This window comes from Triticum urartu, unplaced genomic scaffold, assembly GCF_056163025.1.
Source record: "Triticum urartu cultivar PI428250 unplaced genomic scaffold, HENAU_Tu73 scaffold2, whole genome shotgun sequence".
NCBI lineage: Eukaryota > Viridiplantae > Streptophyta > Magnoliopsida > Poales > Poaceae > Triticum > Triticum urartu.
Window position 1 is genome coordinate 15,627,785 of NW_028260368.1, and position 19,198 is coordinate 15,646,982.

The 19,198-nt window shown below is 36.5% G+C and overlaps 1 long non-coding RNA gene and 3 other non-coding genes across 4 annotated transcripts in view; 2 read left to right on the plus strand and 2 right to left on the minus strand.

Moving 5' to 3' along the window:
* The window catches only part of LOC147953670 (uncharacterized), a 93,502-nt gene that overhangs the window by 35,032 nt on the left and 39,272 nt on the right, over positions 1–19,198 (plus strand). The window lies entirely within an intron of this gene.
* On the minus strand, positions 10,172–10,244 carry TRNAF-GAA (transfer RNA phenylalanine (anticodon GAA)). Its single transcript has one exon. It is a non-coding gene; the product is annotated as a tRNA-Phe (tRNA).
* TRNAT-UGU (transfer RNA threonine (anticodon UGU)) lies at positions 11,912–11,984 on the plus strand. The gene has a single exon. It is a non-coding gene; the product is annotated as a tRNA-Thr (tRNA).
* Positions 13,204–13,290, minus strand: TRNAS-GGA (transfer RNA serine (anticodon GGA)). The gene has a single exon. It is a non-coding gene; the product is annotated as a tRNA-Ser (tRNA).

Consider the following 19,198-nt stretch of genomic DNA (forward strand, 5'->3'; position numbering starts at 1 on the left):
CCATATTATATTACTTACACTAAAAAATACTAGACAATCTTATTTTTTTGCACATAAAGAAATAAAGAAGTCATTGCAATTGCCGGAAATACTAAGCCTACTAAAGGCACGAAAATAGAAGGTAAGTTTAAATCCGTCATGGAATAGGTGTCTCAATTCAAATTTACTATTTCTATCTAGTCGAAAAATATCTTAAGATTCTTATGATATAATTAAGTATATCTATTATAAGGAATATTGACTATTGTATTGTATTTTTTATTTTTAGTTTGAAAAATATTCTGTAAAAAAAATGAAAGGATAATAAGAAAATTCCAAAAAAGGAGAACTAATTAAAAAGATTTTATTTTGATTTTCCCATCCTCATGGCCTTTCTATCTTTCTAATCTAATTTGAAATTGGATTCAAAAGAAAGCGGTTAGAATTTACTTCCTGCATACATACTTCTCTAGAAGCGCATACAATAATGCGTGGTAAAGGCGGAAAAATAGTATATTCAATCAAAATCAAAGGGCAAATTATCTTACCTACTATAGATCCCCTACTACCCTCTTAGACTTTAAAAGGCGATATACCACCCAAAGAAAGGGTATGAAAATGCCGGGTGGAGTTAGCTTTTCGACGAAGACCTGTCCCGTGCAGCGAAGCCCTGTTAGTAAGACCCCCCGCAATAATGGATTATAGAAGAATATTATTCCAAATACTCCTCTGGACGCATATAGTAGCATTGCGATTCCGAATCTTTTTTATTTATGAATATGAACAGAAAAAATTCATTGTATCGTTGGGTCGGAGCGGAGGTTTGGTCCAGAAAAATTAGAAACAAAACGTCTACTCTACCGCATTGAAGTCTATAGCGCTGTATTTCCACGAAAGTATAATTCTTACCATCAGGATACGATCCTTTCTTTTGAACTAAACGTCTCTACGATGGGTCCAGGTTCTATGTCCAATCCCAAATCAAGGATTTCTCGCTCTTGATCGGAGTCATAAACTAAAAAAAAACTACCTTTTTATCCTTTTTCTCAAGGTTATAGAAAACTTCCTTATCTAGTTCTAGCATTTTGAAAAAAAAAAAATGCTTCTTTTTTTACACACAGTTCGAGTCACTTGTTGACTCACGATTACGCCTGTTAAAAGTTTCAAACGTCCTCTTTTTTGAAATTGAAAGAGAGTCCTATAAAAAGGTCTAACTTCCAAACTATGTCTTTTTTCATTCATTCTCCTTTAGTTTTTTTCTCTATCTAGAAGTGGAATAGAATAACCCGGTTGAAGGGTAATGATCATACGTCTGTAATGCATTGTATGGCCCAGAATAGGTCCTATTCTTCTACCTTTTCCAGGTAGTCGATGGCTATTCACAGCTACCACCTTAACACCAAAGAAGAGTTCGACCCAATGCTTTATTTCTGTCTTAGTGAATCCCGATTCGACATTAAAAGTATATTGATTCTTTCCCAATAAACGAAGACTTTTTTCTGTAAATACTGCGTATTTGATTCCATTATCATTATCATATGATAATACTATATTTTATTATTTTATTATTTTATTTGTATTTCTTTATTGTATTATACCTTAATATATATATTCTAGATATATAGAATAGACGAATCTCAATTTGTCAAGTCTCATGATCATATCATGATCTATTTTTATTCGGCTCAATCTTTTTTTTCTAAAAAAGATTGAGCCGAGTTTAATTGCAATCAATTAGAAGAATAAAGAAGAATTACTGCATTTCATAACTGATTTTTTTCTCTTTTTATTTCGTTTCTTTTTTATTTATACCTTCTTTATCTTTAGTTTTATCTAGTTAATCAATAGTATCTACCGGCTCGAACTCGAATTTGATCGCCTTCCATACTTCACAAGCTGCGGCTAGTTCAGGACTCCATTTGCAAGCTGCTCGGATAATTTCATTACCTTCGCGAGCAAGATCGCGCCCTTCGTTACGAGCTTGTACACAGGCTTCTAAAGCCACTCGATTAGCTGCTGCACCAGGTGCATTTCCCCAAGGATGTCCTAAAGTTCCTCCACCAAATTGTAATACAGAATCGTCCCCAAAGATTTCGGTCAGAGCTGGCATATGCCAAACATGAATACCACCTGAAGCTACCGGTATAACACCTGGCATGGATACCCAGTCCTGAGTGAAAAAGATACCGCGAGCACGATCTTTTTCAATAAAATCATCGCGCAATAAATCAACAAAACCTAAAGTCATTTCGCGTTCCCCTTCTAACTTACCTACTACTGTACCGGAGTGGATATGATCTCCCCCAGACATACGCAATGCTTTAGCTAATACACGGAAATGCATACCATGATTTTTCTGTCTATCAATAACTGCATGCATTGCACGGTGAATGTGAAGAAGTAGGCCATTGTCGCGGCAATAATGAGCCAAAGTAGTATTTGCGGTGAATCCCCCAGTTAAGTAGTCATGCATTACAATAGGAACCCCTAATTCTCTTGCAAATACAGCTCTCTTAATCATTTCTTCACATGTACCCGCAGTCGCATTCAAGTAATGCCCCTTGATTTCACCGGTTTCGGCCTGTGATTTATAAATAGCTTCGGCACAAAAGACAAAACGGTCTCTCCAGCGCATAAATGGTTGTGAGTTTACGTTTTCATCATCTTTGGTAAAATCAAGTCCACCACGTAGACACTCATAACACGCTCTACCATAATTTTTTGCGGATAATCCCAATTTTGGTTTAATAGTACATCCCAATAAAGGACGACCGTACTTGTTCAACTTATCTCTTTCAACTTGGATACCATGAGGCGGGCCTTGGAAAGTTTTTGAATAAGTAGGGGGAATTCGTAGATCCTCCAAACGTAGAGCACGTAGGGCTTTGAAACCAAATACGTTACCTACAATGGAAGTAAACATGTTAGTAACGGAACCCTCTTCAAATAGGTCTAATGGATAAGCTACATAACAGATCCATTGGTTGTCTTCCCCAGCAACAGGCTCGATGTGATAGCATCGTCCTTTGTAACGATCAAGACTGGTAAGTCCATCAGTCCAAACAGTTGTCCATGTACCAGTAGAAGATTCGGCAGCTACTGCAGCCCCTGCTTCTTCGGGCGGAACCCCAGGCTGAGGACTTACTCGGAATGCTGCCAAGATATCAGTATCCTTAGTTTCATACTCTGGGGTGTAGTAAGTCAATTTATAATCTTTAACACCAGCTTGAAATCCAACACCTGCTTTAGTTTCTGTTTGTGGTGACATAAGTCCCTCCCTATAACTCTTGAATTAAGAATTCTCACAATAACAGGGTCTACTCGATGTTAATTAGGCGTAAATGAAACTTTAGCAAAAATCTCGTAAAACAAAAAGGATATTCAATTAATATAATATCAACTCATTAAAGAAAATTGAGGGCATGCTTAGGTTAATGAATATGTTTCATTCATATATAATGCGTACACCCTGTGTATGTTCTATCCTATAGGAATTCCAATATAGGAATTCGATAGGAATTGAGTTGTTGTTATGGTAAGTTAACACGGTTCGTTATTAAACCATGGATTTGATTTACCAAATCCATAATTATTGTATACTCTTTGATAGATATAGCGCAACCCAAATTAATTCCTAATCCTTATTTTACAAGTTCTTAATAGTTCTCTTTTCTTATTTTGAATGCAAATACCTAACTAAATACTAATAAAATTCTTTGTTGACAGCAATCTATGCTTCACAGTAGTATATATTTTGTATATCGAAGTCCTAGATAGGAAAGTAGAGTAGGCACAGATCCTCCACAAAAGGCAAAATGTATATGAAAAAAAAGATTGATTGAACTTTCCAATGGACTCATTCCATGAGTAAACGATTGAATGGGATTCGCTTGGGCAACGAAATCAAGTCCTGGTCCCCTTTTCTCTCTTATTGAATTAACTAATTCATTTCCTTTTTACTTTTGGATTTTTTTTGATTTGATTTGGCATTATTCAACAATAAAAAAAGAAAAATTTCGACAAATTCCTTTTTTTTAATTATGTGATAATTATGAGAACCAATCCTACTACTTCTCCTCCCGGGGTTTCCACAATTGAAGAAAAAAGTACAGGTCGTATCGATCAAATTATTGGACCCGTGCTGGATGTCACTTTTCCCCCAGGCAAGTTACCTTATATTTATAACGCTTTGGTAGTCCAGAGTAGAGACACTGCCGATAAGCAAATTAATGTGACTTGTGAGGTACAACAATTATTAGGAAATAATCGAGTTAGAGCTGTAGCTATGAGTGCTACGGACGGGTTGATGAGAGGAATGGAAGTGATTGACACGGGAGCTCCTCTCAGTGTTCCGGTCGGTGGAGCTACTCTCGGACGAATTTTCAACGTTCTTGGGGAGCCTGTTGACAATTTGGGTCCTGTAGATAGTAGTGCAACGTTCCCTATTCATAGATCTGCGCCTGATAGATCTGCGCCTGCCTTTATCGAGTTAGATACGAAATTATCCATCTTTGAAACAGGTATTAAGGTCGTCGATCTTTTAGCTCCTTATCGACGTGGAGGAAAAATAGGACTATTTGGGGGGGCTGGAGTAGGTAAAACAGTACTGATCATGGAATTAAATCAATAACATTGCTAAAGCTCATGGGGGCGTAATCCGTATTCGGTGGAGTAGGGGAACGGACTCGTGAAGGAAATGATCTTTATATGGAAATGAAGGAATCCGGAGTAATTAATGAAAAAAATATTGAGGAATCAAAGGTAGCTCTAGTCTATGCCAAATGAATGAACCACCGGGAGCTCGTATGAGAGTTGGTTTAACTGCCCTACTATGGCGGAATATTTCCGAGATGTTATAAGCAAGACGTGCTTTTATTTATCGATAATATCTTTCGTTTTGTTCAAGCAGGATCAGAGGTATCCGCTTTATTAGGGAGAATGCCTCCGCAGTGGGTTATCAACCTACTCTTAGTACAGAAATGGGTTCTTTGCAAGAAAGAATTGCTTCTACTAAAAAGGGATCTATAACTTCGATTCAAGCAGTTTATGTACCTGCAGACGATTTGACCGACCCTGCCCCTGCCACAACATTTGCACATTTGGATGCTACTACCGTACTTTCCAGAGGATTAGCTTCCAGGGTATTTATCCAGCAGTAGATCCTTTAGATTCAACCTCGACTATGTTACAGCCTCGGATCGTTGGCAACGAACATTATGAAACTGCGCAAAGAGTTAAGGAAACTTTACAACGTTACAAAGAACTTCAGGACATTATCGCAATTCTTGGCTTGGATGAATTATCGAAGAGGATCGTTTAACTGTAGCAAGAGCAAGAAAAATTGAGCGTTTCTTATCACAACCGTTCTTTGTGGCAGAAGTTTTTACTGGTTCTCCAGGAAAGTATGTTGCTCTTGCGGAAACTATTAGGGGATTTCAACTAATCCTTTCCGGAGAATTAGACGGCCTACCTGAACAGGCTTTTATTTGGTGGGTAACATCGATGAAGCTAGCACGAAAGCTATAACCTTAGAAGAGGAGAACAAATCGAAGAAATGAAATTAAATCTTTATGTACTGACTCCTAAGCGAATTATTTGGATTGTGAAGTGAAAGGAAATCATTTTTATCCACTAATAGTGGCCAAATTGGCGTATTACCAAACCACGCCCCCATTAACACAGCAGTAGATATGGGTCCTTTGAGGAATACGCCTCCTCAACGACCAATGGTTAACAGCGATTCTGTGGAGCGGTTTTGCGAGAATAGTTATAATGAGATCATCATTTTAGGAAATGATGCGGAACTGGGTAGTGATATTGATCCGGAAGAAGCTCAAAGGCACTTGAAATAGCCGAAGCTAACTTGAGTAAAGCTGAGGGTACGAAAGATTTGGTTGAAGCGAAGCTCGCTCTCAGACGAGCTAGGATACGAATCGAGGCTGTCAATTGGATTCCCCCATCCAATTGAAGACAATCCAGTGGTTTATAGTTGATACAAAGAAAAAGGGAAGAGGGGTAGAAAAAGTTATTAGATAGCGAAGCGAAGTAAGTCCAATGCTATCTAGTAATTTTTCTACCTACTTACCTACTATTGGATTTGAACCAATGACTCCCGCCGTATGAAAGCAATACTCTAACCACTGAGTTAAGTAGGCAATTTATCACCACAAAGGAAGACCCATTACTTCGATCGATTATATATTGAATCCCTTTTCTAAGCAATACCGCTCTGTTATTGGTCTGTTATATACTAAATACTAAACTAAATACTAAACAGATACAGATCAAAGGGTATCCTCTGGCATTAGAAAATATTCATCTTGACATGAAATTATCTATATGTTAAGATATTCTCTGATAAGGGCTATAGCTCAGTTCGGTAGAGCAACTCGTTTACACGTGCGCCAATGCTTTTCAAAGGGAGCTTATTATGCAATGAACATAATCGATCTTATTGCAAAATCAATGTCTTACTTCATAGATTCGAGAGAATAGGAGAACAGTAGCCTGACAAACAGTCGGTTCAGTCCGATTCAGGTGCCAATTCAGGTGCCTAATCAAATAGAACCCTTATGGATTTGCTAGTTGATAAGGTAAATATCCAGCCCACTAAATGCTAGGCGTAATGAGGATAAGGGCCTCCAAAAAACTTCTTTTCGTTCTATGAACTTTAAGGTGTATGAAGTCTCATAGTTAACTCTTGCAGTGGAACGATAGAGACTCCATTTCACTTAGGTTGATTTAATTTAGACCGGAGGCAGACCTAAGTCAAGGTAATCCTCCTTTGAAACACTTTGGTATTGCTCCTAGATAGATCATAATACAAAAAATCAATCAGAGCACAGGGAGCCATCTCATTATCTTTCCGTAAAGAAAAACTATGGTGGACTAACTGATCTTTAAATCAGTTTATGAAAGAGCCCAATGCAAAAAAATGCATGTTGGGTCTTTGAAACAGTTCAAATCATTTCGATAATAATCCGTTTGATCTGTTTTACCGAGAAGGTCTACGGTTCGAATCCGTATAGCCCTAATATGCCCTTTTTTAGATTTTAGGATCTCTATCCTATGTTTTCTTTAGTTTAGTATAGTTTTCATTTTCTCATTAGTATTTGTTTATAGACTGGATAGGCGCCTGCGACATAGAATAGAGATAAAAGCATTACCAAAGGCTCATTCATCGAAAATCAAAATCATACAGACAGGAAAAGAAAAACGAATTTCTATCAAATCAATAGAAGAAAGGATCCTTTCCCTGATTTGAATCCCGTCCTCCTTCAAATAGGATATCTCTAGACTTCCCTATAATAACTGCAATGATTTTATCCATTTTGCGAATTCCTACTTTGTTTTAAGTATATTTATTACTTTGTTTATAGATACATTATGTAAATTGATCAACTTTAAATAGAAAAAATAAAGTAAAGAGTAAATAAGAAAACAGAATATTCTGTCTCATAGTTCTGAAATAGAGTTCTTTATTTTTATTTTATAGTATTACTTCTCATTAATTATACTGCATAGATTAGTCCTACTATCTTAATTAGGTTCTAATTTAGTAGTATTCTCATTTTTATTTAATAGTCTCTTATTATTTTATTATTAAATATTAAATAAAGGATAGAGCTATTCTTTTTTCTAGAGATTCTAGAGAAAGCGAGACAAAGTGAAACGAGAAAGTTTTCTTTATATAAGAATTAGATCTACATACACCATATCTAAATAGAATGGAAATCCAAAAGAAAGGGAGTTGGGATTCCATTGGATGAATCTTTAAAGAAGATGCAGCACAGAGGAAACAAAGGCTAAACTTAAACTAAGCGCTTTTGTTTGAACAAAAAAGATTCTTGTTTCACCGAGGAAAAGAGAGAAGTTCTGGATAAATTGACAATGCTGAATTGAATTGACTAATTTAAGTTCCGCCTATTCCACATTAATGGGAGTACATTATGTTTCTGCTTCACGAATATGATATTTTTTGGACATTTCTAATAATAGCAAGCCTTATTCCTATTTTGGCATTTTCGATTTCAGGACTTTTAGCCCCGGTTAGTGAAGGACCAGAGAAGCTTTCTAGTTATGAATCGGGTATAGAACCCATGGGAGGGGCTTGGGTACAATTCCGAATACGCTATTATATGTTTGCGCTCGTTTTTGTTGTTTTTGATGTGGAAACCGTCTTTCTATACCCTTGGGCAATGAGTTTCGACGTATTGGGTGTATCCGTTTTTATCGAAGCTTTGATTTTCGTGCTTATCTTAGTTGTTGGTTTAGTTTATGCATGGCGAAAAGGAGCCTTGGAATGGTCTTAACTGAATATTTAGACAAAAAAAAAGAAGGAAAAGATTCTATTGAGACAGTTATGAATTTGATTGAGTTTCCCTTACTTGACCAAACAAGTTCCAATTCTGTTATTTCAACTACACCAAATGATCTTTCGAATTGGTCAAGACTCTCCAGTTTATGGCCCCTTCTATACGGTACCAGTTGTTGTTTCATTGAATTTGCTTCATTAATAGGCTCACGATTCGACTTTGATCGTTATGGATTGGTACCAAGATCAAGTCCTAGGCAAGCAGACCTAATTTTAACAGCCGGTACGGTAACAATGAAAATGGCTCCCTCTTTAGTGAGATTATACGAGCAAATGCCTGAACCAAAATACGTCATTGCTATGGGAGCCTGTACTATTACAGGGGGAATGTTCAGTACGGATTCCTATAGTACTGTTCGGGGAGTTGATAAGTTAATTCCTGTGGATGTCTACTTGCCGGGCTGCCCACCTAAACCGGAGGCAGTTATAGATGCCCTAACAAAACTTCGTAAGAAGATATCGCGAGAAATAGTTGAGGATCAAACTCTATCTCAAAATAAAAATAGATGTTTTACTACCAGTCACAAGCTTTATGTTAGGCGCAGTACTCATACAGGAACTTATGAGCAAGAATTGCTCTATCAATCACCATCTACATTAGATATATCTTCTGAAACTTTTTTCAAATCCAAAAGTTCAGTACCTTCCTACAAATTAGTGAATTAGGAGAGGGGCTCTTTTGTGTAGAAAAATAAAAAGCAGGGCAATCTTTCAAACTTGCATCCGAAATGTGAAATATTTATACAAAGAGGGAGAGATGAAGACAATGCAGCAGGGTTGGTTATCTAATTGGCTAGTCAAACATGAGGTGGTTCATAGATCTTTGGGCTTTGATCACCGAGGAATAGAGACTTTACAAATAAAAGCAGGGGATTGGGATTCCATTGCTGTCATTTTATATGTATATGGTTACAATTATTTACGCTCCCAATGTGCTTATGATGTAGCACCCGGTGGATCTTTAGCTAGCGTGTATCATCTTACGAGAATACAATATGGTATAGATAATCCAGAAGAAGTCTGCATAAAAGTCTTTGCCCAAAAGGATAATCCTAGAATTCCGTCTGTCTTCTGGATTTGGAGAAGTGCCGATTTTCAAGAACGCGAATCTTATGATATGGTGGGAATCTCTTATGATAATCATCCGCGCCTTAAACGTATCCTAATGCCTGAAAGTTGGATAGGCTGGCCCTTACGTAAGGATTATATAACCCCCAATTTTTATGAAATACAAGATGCTCATTGAATGATAAGAAATTCATGCTCACTTATACAACACAACTCCAGATTTTATTCAAGTCAAGGAATATTTTTAGGTTCTTTTCCTAGATGAAACGGAATACCTATTTATAATTAATTCCTAATTATACAAAAGCATTCCAGATAGACTGAGCAAAAAAAGGGTTTCATTTGGATTCCCCTATTTTGAAAATCGCATATTAATTTCCTTCATATGAACAGAAAAATAGGATGACTCAAAGAAGTTCTCTACCAGGAACTTTGTACCGCGCACATTACTTAGCACAACTAGGAAAATAAGATAAGATAAAGATAAGCAAGACTAAAAAAATATTCGTCGGAATAGCGGAATACAAAATTAAGAAACGCAAAAAAATAAAGGGGAATCTCACCCCCTTCTTTATCATAAAGAAAAGATATATTTTAAAACTTCTTTAAAAAGAAAAAGAAGTGCCTCTATATTTATATTATAGATTTATCCACTTAGATGAATAAATATTATTAATGAATATGTATCACAATCCATCTCGAGGTATTTGGATCAATACCTATTCGGTGGATCTTTTTTTTTTTTTTCTCTGCCAGGAACCAGATTTGAACTGGTGACACGAGGATTTTCAGTCCTCTGCTCTACCAACTGAGCTATCCTGACCTTTTCTTGTGCATCATCCTAGTAGAGTATTTGTATCTATGTCAATTAAAAGGACTAAAAATTAATTAAAGTATTTCAAATTTTAAATTTGAAAATGGGGGGGGTAGTCCTATGCATTGTGCATGGTTTACTTAAATAAAACTTAAAAATAGAGTGAATAACCAAGATTTCTTGCCGATACTCTAATAAAAAAGAAATCTATTCAATGAATAGGATAAGATCCATTGAGTTCTCTTCGCATTCCTTTGTGAAAGAGTAGAATGAGAAAGCTAATGAATCTTAAACCCATTGCATTGATAAAAAGAAAAAAAAGTGCATTGATAAAAAGAAAAAAAAAAAGAGGATAAATAATAATAATATAGTATAGTTAGGGAATAAAAGAGGATTTGGGGATAGAGGGACTTGAACCCTCACAACTTATAAAGTCGACGGATTTTCCTTTTACTAGAAATTTCATTGTTGTCAGTATTGACATGTAGAATGGGACTCTCTCTTTGTCCTCGTCCGATTAATCCACTTTTTTAAAGATCTCGAAAACTTTGAATTTTAATTGAAGAATTTGATTATTCAATATTCGATTGGAGTGGATTCACAATAATGAAAAAAAAAAATTATGATATGAGTTTTTTATTTCATAATCATTATCATTTCTAATTTCATTTTTAAAAAAGATAAAGAACCTATATTATAATTAGAATATAATATGAGTTCTGTGATTAATCGTTTGCTATGTCAGTATCTATACGTGTTTATTAAATGTATAAGGTATAAAACCCCTCTTTCTCTAATTTAGAACTAGAAGGAATTCCACTAACAACACAACGTAATTAACTCGATTCGTTAGAACAGCTTCCATTGAGTCTCTGCACCTATCCTTTTCCTTTGTATTCTAGTTCGAGAACCCCTTGTTTTCTCAAAACACGGATTTGGCTCAGGATTGCCCTTTTTTAATTCCAGGGTTTCTCTGAATTTGGAAGTTACCACTTAGCAGGTTTCCATACCAAGGCTCAATACAATCAAGTCCGTAGCGTCTACCGATTTCGCCATATCCCCATTTCCCTCTTCTTTGAGACCAGGATTCCTTGTGTAATTTCATCCATCTCTTAGTTTTTTTTTTGAATCATTGAGTTCATCACTCAACGTAGTCTAGCAGTTCAGTTCGACTCTATTTGAGAGACCTCGCTTGCTTATTGCAATTCAGAATTGAATTGATTCTATCCTTGATGTATTTGCAATTCAATCCGAATCAATATATCCAAAAGTTTTTATCTCCCCCACCTCCCGTCTTACTTTTTTATAGTATTCAAAATTATACTATAACGCTTGATATTTATTCTTTTTTTCTAATCAGAATTAGCAATTTTATTTACTCTGACTCTATGTTCCCCTTAGTGAAATATTAATCCTCAAATTATTAACAAATAATAAAGTCTATAATGATCGAATGAAAATACCAATAAATTCTATAATTTTATTTTTTAATATCCTATAGTTAAGCATATCAAGCTAACTTTATCTTTAAGAAGTTTTAGTATTTTTTTATTTTTATAAGTATAACTTCAAATTTAGAACTAGTTAATAGCTAAGATTAATAACTAATATCTGAGATTTTACGGATTTCCTATACTATACCTATTTCTATTTGTTACACTATTTCCGTTATGTAAGCCCACTTAGCTCAGAGGTTAGAGCATCGCATTTGTAATGCGAGGGTCATCGGTTCAAATCCGATAGTCGGCTTTTTTTTCTCTATCGATGTTCTACGAACAAGAATCTCTTTTTTTCCGAATTAAATGGAGAATCCAGGATCTTTTATGTTTTTTACCTTACAATTTTGCTAGATACAAAACAATAAAATAAATAATATATATACAAAAAAAAAAGATTTTGATGAAATTCCATTTTTTGGGGTACTTTAGTTGATTTTACTCTGTTTATCCTGTAGTTTAATTCAGTTTTAATTTCGATGTATTCTGTAATGTAAATACAATGAAATTAATTGTGTAAAATGAAATTTCAATAAAATAAAAAAAGGAGTCTTCATGTCCCGTTATCGAGGACCTCGTTTAAAAAAAATACGCCGTCTGGGAGCTTTACCAGGACTCACTAGAAAAACACCTAAATCCGGAAGTAATCTTAAAAAAAAATTCAATTCTGGGAAAAAGGAGCAATATCGTATTCGTCTTCAAGAAAAACAGAAATTGCGTTTTCATTATGGTCTGACAGAACGACAATTACTTAGATATGTACATATCGCTGGAAAAGCAAAAAGGTCAACAGGCCAGGTTTTACTACAATTACTTGAAATGCGTTTGGATAATATCCTTTTTCGATTGGGTATGGCTTCAACCATTCCTGGGGCCCGCCAATTAGTCAACCATAGACATATTTTAGTTAATGGTCGTATAGTCAATATACCAAGTTTTCGTTGCAAACCCCGAGATATTATTACTACGAAAGATAACCAAAGATCAAAAGGTCTGGTTCAAAATTATATTGCTTCATCGGACCCGGGGAAATTGCCAAAGCATTTGGCGATTGACACGTTGGAATATAAAGGACTAGTAAATAAAATCCTAGATAGGAAGTGGGTCGGTCTCAAAATAAATGAGTTGTTAGTTGTAGAATATTACTCTCGTCAGACTTGAACTTAACGAAAAAAGGAAAGGTTCATAGAATTTTCTTCCCCTTCCCCTTTCCCCGAACTAAATCGCCCTAAGACCATTACCATTAATTTGTATTTTCCCATCAACTAGCTAAAATTGATTAACCCTAGGATTAGGATCCTTTTTTCTTTTTTCCTCTATGTGTATTTTACATACCACAGTAATTTGCTATAGAGAATTTCTAATTTCTATTAAATCAAAATAAGATAATATAAGATATTATATTATTGCTGGAAAAAATTGTTATTTGATTTGATACATTGTGATCCTTAACGTTGATGAATTAAGAAAAACGGAAAGAGAGGGATTCGAACCCTCGGTAAACAAAAGTCTACATAGCAGTTCCAATGCTACGCCTTGAACCGCTCGGCCATCTCTCCTACATAACTTATTATGGAAAATAAACTGAGTGAATAGCGAGTTTTCTTATTCCTGCAGTACAGGTACAACCGCAACCACTCGGGGGTTCCATAGTTCTATTGGAAAAATTCCTTTTGATCTAAGTGGAAGGATACAGGATTTTTTACTAGAAATTGCGCTCGCTATAAAATAAAAGTTTTAATTTGGGTTTTCCCGCAACTAAAGAAAAAGAAAATGGAAGAATTCTTCTTATTGCATAATAAAATAAAGAAACCTTAGAATTCCGTTTGCATAAGATACGCTACACCATACTATCGAAATCAAAAATAGGGTATGAGACAATTAATAACTTTGAAAACACGAAATAGTTGATAACATAAGTTGTTGTTCAGAAATAGGAAAGTGGAATGAAATCCAGTCTTAGTCAAATATTTCATATCTCTTCGTGTCCAAGCAGAAGGAAAAGGATACAATTTGAGCTGAGCGGAAAATCCATATCTCTCTTATCCATTTAAAGCATATGGATTTAGAGTAGAGCATATGGATCAATCTATTTATAATTATAAGAATCGAATGTGTTTGTTTTTATGTTATTTTGTGAAGGAATGAAAACAATTCTATATAGAATGGGTTGGGAATTATGCCTAGATCCCGTGGAAATGGAAATTTCATTGATAAGACCTCCTCAATTGTAGCCAATATTTTATTGCGAATAATTCCGACAACCTCAGGAGAAAAAAAGGCATTTACTTATTATAGAGATGGTGCGATTTGACTCTTTTTTTTGCTTTTTTTTAGCCCTACCTATACCTCAGTCTTACGAAAAAGAGAGGGGGGTTGGCATAGAGAGAACCAAATTTGTAAAGCAAACAAACCCACGCTTCGGGAAGGTGAGGCGAACTAACAATTCCTTCCGTCGTGTATCCTCGATTGATGCGGCTTCAGATACTTCAATTGTAGATTTGAGTATTGAGCGAAAGGTTACACCTACAGGATATGGTATGGTATGGATTACAGGCCAATCCTACTCTATTAGTATCCGTAGGCAGCATAGGGGAGAAAAGCACTACACCTAGAAATAGGAATCAACAAGAGAAAAACTTTGTTAGAAATTACCCCTTTCCTGATCGGTATCAGGGCTGGGAAGAATGGTTGGGATAACAAACAACCATCAGGTTTGTACTTTGGATACCCCTATAACCATCAAAGATCGTTGAAGTAGCTAATTCCTCTAAATAGGAGGCGTTGAGAACAAAGAAATTATTGGAGCTATCGTTTTCCTCTAGCATTAATAGAATTCATTGGTGTTAAGAAAAACCTCTTGTGGGAAGGTTGGCTAGAGATTTCTTGGAAAAATACCAGCCCCTTTCGGTTCATAATGAGACGGGACTAATTCTATTTTGATTCTATAGATTATTTCGCTTAGTACTATTATGTACAGAAGGGAGGAGCCGTATGAGATGAAAACCTCATGTACGGTTTTGGAACGGAGATTTTTTGAATAGAATGAACGACCGTAACGGATGTTGGCTCAATCCGAAGGAAATTATGCGGAAGCTTTGCAAAATTATTATGAAGCTACGCGACTAGAAATCGATCCCTATGATCGAAGTTATATACTCTATAACATAGGCCTTATACACACAAGCAATGGAGAGCATACAAAGGCTTTGGAATATTATTTCCGGGCACTAGAACGAAACCCCTTCTTACCGCAAGCTTTTAATAATATGGCCGTGATCTGTCATTACGTGCGACTATCTCCACTATAGAAAGAAAAAAAAAAAAGAGAGGATCAAATTTTCTAGTAAATACTAGAAAAAAAGGGCTTTCTACATAGGGATCGTAAAAACAACGATTTTTCCCTATCAGCTGTAGGAAGGAAGGACACTTCACGAGAATCAAAAAACGAAGAAAGTATGGCCTATACTACTACTCTATGGATAAAGTTTCTCAAATTGATAGAGAAAGCACCGTAAAGATCAATTAGTGAGCGACTGGGTCGATACAACTAAAAAAAACTGCTTACTTATCCCATGATATGGGGCAAAATTTAGGAATCCGCTTATGTAATAGAGCCGATCCACTAAGGGATTAAGCAGCGGTGTAGTATCAGATCCCAAAGATAGTAAGTTCTTTTTTCTTTCTTATGGAAAAAAGTCTTTTTCAAGGATTCTATAGAGATTTCATATATGAAACCGGGATAGTTACCTCTCAGAAAATTTGAACGAAGGCTCTATATCTATCTATGCTTCATTCTTCTGAAGGTGGGAAAAAAGATCAAACTGATTATTGATAAAAATTAGGGTTTGAAACTTAGGTAATTAATTTCTTCTGCTTAACCCAAGAACAAATTGGATCGATTTTTGATAAATCGAATTCAGTTAAGATAGGGGAAATTCAGATAGCAATTTCTGAGCCGTATGAGGTAGGAAACTCTCAAGTACGGTTCTAAGGGAAGGAACTTCCTATTCCGACCGAGGAGAACAGGCCATTCTACAGGGTGATTCGGAAATTGCGGAAGCTTGGTTTGATCAAGCTGCTGAATATTGGAAACAAGCTATAGCGCTTACTCCGGGAAATTATATTGAAGCACAGAACTGGTTGAAGATTACGAAGCGCTTTGAATTTGAATAAGACCATGCTCCTTCTTTTTCATAAAATGGGTGGTTTGGTTGTTGATCCATTAATCAAATAAATTAGGTCGTAAGATCGAATCAAGAATTTCATTATATCCATTTCTTATACCTTCTATTTTATATGATATTTCATAAGAATAAACCATAGGGATAGGGTCTAGAATAGAAGTAATAAAGTGAATAAAAAGAGGGGGCAATCTAAATATTGCTAATATATTAGGACCATCTTATTAATAATTCTAATGAGTTATCTTGGAATTTAGAATCAAATAAAAAACCCTATATTATGCTCAAGGAAAGTAGATATAGATAGGAGCTTATGCCCTCAAAAAAAATACACTAGTTTCTTAAATTAAAAATAAAAAAGATTTTTTTCTTACGTCGAGAAATATTTGTTTTTCAAGATAAACAATGTCCGTTAGGCACCTAATCTTTATGTCATAATAGACCCGAACACTTGCCTCGGATTGACTTCAATATATAATTGCTCCAGTGAATAACTAAAAAAAAAATAGAAGGATGGTAGATAGTAAAGAAAAGAACTAATCACAATATCTATCTTTCAAAATCTATCTTTCAAAATCTATCTTTCAAAATATATATCTTTCAAAGATTCACTAAAAAGACAGTTGGCGGGTCTCTTTGTATGTCTTGTCCGGAAAGAGGAGGACTTAATGATTATTCGTTCGCCGGAACCAGAAGTAAAATTGTTGTGGATAGGGATCCTGTAAAAACATCTTTTGAGGAATGGGCCAGACCCGGCCATTTCTCAAGAACACTAGCTAAGGGCCCTGATACTACCACTTGGATCTGGAACCTACATGCTGATGCTCACGATTTCGATAGTCATACTGGTGATTTGGAGGAGATTTCTCGAAAAGTCTTTAGTGCTCATTTCGGGCAACTTTCCATTATCTTTCTTTGGTTGAGTGGCATGTACTTTCATGGCGCCCGTTTTTCCAATTATGAAGCATGGCTAAGTGATCCTACTCACATTGGACCCAGTGCTCAGGTAGTTTGGCCTATAGTAGGGCAAGAAATATTGAATGGTGATGTAGGCGGGGGTTTCCGAGGAATCCAAATAACCTCTGGTTTTTTTCAGCTTTGGCGAGCATCTGGAATAACTAGTGAATTACAACTCTATTGTACTGCAATTGGTGCATTGATTTTTGCAGCGTTAATGCTTTTTGCTGGTTGGTTCCATTATCACAAAGCCGCTCCCAAATTGGCCTGGTTCCAAGATGTAGAATCCATGTTGAATCACCACTTAGCGGGATTATTAGGACTTGGGTCTCTTTCTTGGGCGGGGCACCAAATTCATGTATCTTTACCAATTAACCAATTTCTTGACGCTGGGGTGGATCCTAAAGAGATACCACTTCCTCATGAATTTATCTTGAATCGGGACCTTTTGGCTCAACTTTATCCTAGTTTTGCCGAAGGAGCAACCCCTTTTTTCACTTTAAATTGGTCCAAATACGCAGAATTTCTGACTTTTCGCGGAGGACTAGATCCAGTAACCGGTGGTCTCTGGCTGACCGATATTGCGCACCATCATTTAGCTATTGCTATTCTTTTCCTAATCGCAGGTCATATGTATAGGACCAATTGGGGTATTGGCCATGGACTTAAAGATATTTTGGAGGCTCACAAGGGCCCATTTACAGGACAAGGCCATAAGGGTCTTTATGAAATCTTAACAACGTCATGGCATGCTCAATTATCTCTTAACCTAGCTATGCTAGGCTCTACAACCATTGTTGTAGCTCATCATATGTATTCTATGCCTCCCTATCCATACCTAGCTACTGACTATGGTACACAACTTTCCTTGTTCACACACCACATGTGGATTGGCGGATTTCTAATAGTCGGTGCTGCTGCACATGCAGCAATTTTTATGGTAAGAGACTATGATCCAACTACTCGATACAACGATCTATTAGATCGCGTCCTTAGACACCGCGATGCAATCATATCCCACCTTAACTGGGTATGTATATTTCTAGGTTTTCACAGTTTTGGCTTGTACATTCATAATGATACCATGAGTGCTTTAGGCCGTCCACAAGATATGTTTTCGGATACTGCCATACAATTACAACCTATCTTTGCTCAATGGGTACAAAATATCCATGCTACTGCGCCTGGCGTAACAGCTCCTGGTGCAACAACAAGTACTAGCTTAACGTGGGGAGGCGGCGAGTTAGTAGCAGTAGGTGGCAAAGTGGCTTTGTTACCTATTCCATTAGGAACCGCAGATTTTTTAGTCCATCACATTCATGCATTTACCATACATGTGACTGTATTAATACTTTTGAAAGGTGTTTTATTTGCTCGGAGTTCCCGTTTGATACCCGATAAAGCAAATCTAGGTTTTCGCTTTCCTTGCGATGGGCCTGGCCGAGGGGGAACATGTCAAGTATCCGCCTGGGATCATGTTTTCTTAGGTTTATTCTGGATGTACAATGCAATTTCGGTAGTCATTTTCCATTTCAGTTGGAAAATGCAGTCGGATGTTTGGGGTACTATAAGTGATCAAGGGGTGGTAACTCATATTACAGGGGGAAACTTTGCACAGAGTTCCATTACGATTAATGGGTGGCTTCGAGATTTCTTGTGGGCACAGGCATCGCAAGTCATTCAGTCTTATGGTTCTTCATTATCTGCATATGGTCTTTTTTTCTTAGGTGCTCATTTTGTCTGGGCCTTCAGTTTAATGTTTTTATTCAGCGGCCGTGGTTATTGGCAAGAACTCATTGAATCTATCGTTTGGGCTCATAACAAATTAAAAGTTGCTCCTGCTACTCAGCCTAGAGCCTTGAGCATTATACAAGGACGCGCTGTAGGAGTAACCCATTACCTTCTGGGTGGAATTGCCACGACATGGGCATTCTTCTTAGCGAGAATTATTGCAGTAGGATAGTGGCCTAGGAGGATTTGAAAGGCATTATGGAATTAAGATTTCCCAGGTTTAGCCAAGGCTTAGCTCAGGACCCCACTACTCGTCGTATTTGGTTTGGTATTGCTACCGCACATGATTTCGAAAGTCATGATGATATTACTGAAGAACGTCTTTATCAGAACATTTTTGCTTCTCACTTTGGGCAATTAGCAATAATCTTTCTATGGACGTCCGGAAATCTGTTTCATGTAGCTTGGCAAGGAAATTTTGAATCATGGATACAGGATCCTTTACACGTAAGACCTATTGCTCATGCGATTTGGGATCCTCATTTTGGTCAACCCGCTGTGGAAGCCTTTACTCGAGGAGGTGCTGCTGGTCCAG